This window comes from Haliaeetus leucocephalus, unplaced genomic scaffold (assembly GCF_000737465.1).
Source record: "Haliaeetus leucocephalus isolate CR32 unplaced genomic scaffold, Haliaeetus_leucocephalus-4.0 Scaffold164, whole genome shotgun sequence".
Lineage (NCBI taxonomy): Eukaryota > Metazoa > Chordata > Aves > Accipitriformes > Accipitridae > Haliaeetus > Haliaeetus leucocephalus.
The window spans coordinates 660754-662239 of NW_010972600.1; positions in this window are offsets into that span (position 1 = coordinate 660754).

Below are 1486 nucleotides of genomic sequence, written 5' to 3' on the forward strand. Positions count from 1 at the left end.
GGCGGGGATGCAGGGGGCATGTGCCCTGTGTCCCACTCGGCTCCAGCTGCAGGCGAAAGCAGGAGGGTCAGCGCTGAGCTGGGGGTGACAGTCAGGGCTCTCGTGTCCCTCTGGCTCAGGGCTTATCGCACACCAGGCAAAGCGCTGGGCACACGACTGAGCTCCGGGGGCTGGCAGGAGCCAGCCTGGCATTCCCACAGCAAAGCTCCTTGCTGGAGCAAAGCTCTCAAATCTCATTCTTTTCTAAATCAAAAGCAGCACAATAGGGCACAAGCTCTGCAAAGTCCCTCCAGGTCAGCGCTGCATTACAAGCAATGAACCTGATTCACACGCCAAGCACGAGGGGCAGCCCTGGAGAGCTGGGCAGCCCAGGGGAGGCCTGGGACCTGCCCGTGCTTCAGTTTCCCCATGTGAGTGATATGGCCGGGCCAGCAGCGAGGTCAGGTGTTGCTGGTGAGACCCTCAGCACCCCAGGAGGGGAAACTACCCTGATGCAAGGGGCTCAAGGCGTGAGCTCGGGCACCCAGGTCCCGCAGGTGCCCCCCAAGCTGAGCTCGGGCCCCAGCAGCTCTGGCCCCGTTCCTTCCCCAGCCCCGTCCCAGCGAGCCCCCACGCCTGGCCAGCTCCGGGGACTTCACCCGCCCCCGGACAGGGGCCAGCGGGTCGGCAGCCCCCAGGACCCGGCAGCAAAGCATCAGCCTCCCCTTCCAGCCACACAGGCCGGCTTCATGCCGAGCCCCGGCAGGCAGCGGTGGCACGACCGAACTCGCAGCTTCCCGCCCGGCAAACACCCGTGCCCGGGGAAAGCTGAGCTCCAGAGCTGCTCCCCGGCCACCGTGAGCTCAGGGCACCCCAGGGCCACCCACGCTGCCCATTCCACCACCCCAGGGTTGGTGGCCAAAGCTGCAGACTCACTTGCCCACCCTCTCGCCTCCCGTGGCCTCACACCTCCGCCACCCCCGGCCGGACCTTGGGCAAGAGGGCAGGCAGGCGACGGCTCTGCCCGCTGCTGGGGCTAAGCCGGGTCCCCGGGCACAGTGGGGATAAGCAGGCACCGGCCAGCGGGATTAGGATCCCGGCTGGGAAATCCGGCTAATCAGCCTGCGGGGCTGGACACGAGCAGGGCCGGACACGAGCGGCACCGGAGCGGGGTCCTGGGGGGGAGGGGAGATTCCTCCGAGGGGGCACCGGGGCTTGGGGAGGGCTGTGCCGCCCCCTCCCGCCGCAGCGGGAGCGAGGGGGGACCCAGCGGTGGAGAGGGGGCTGCAGAGGCGGCCGGCGCCGGGACCGGGGGATGCTGCGGGGCCGCCGGGCCGGGAGCAGCCTCAGCCCGGCCGGGGGCTGCGGCTCTTTTCGGGACAAAACAAACACGAAACACCGGGGACCCTCCAGAAGCCGCCTCCCGGCAAGGGACTCGCGTGGGGACCTGCTCCCTCACCCCACGGGGGACAAACACGCCCCATCGCTGCAACGGGCAGCACGGCGG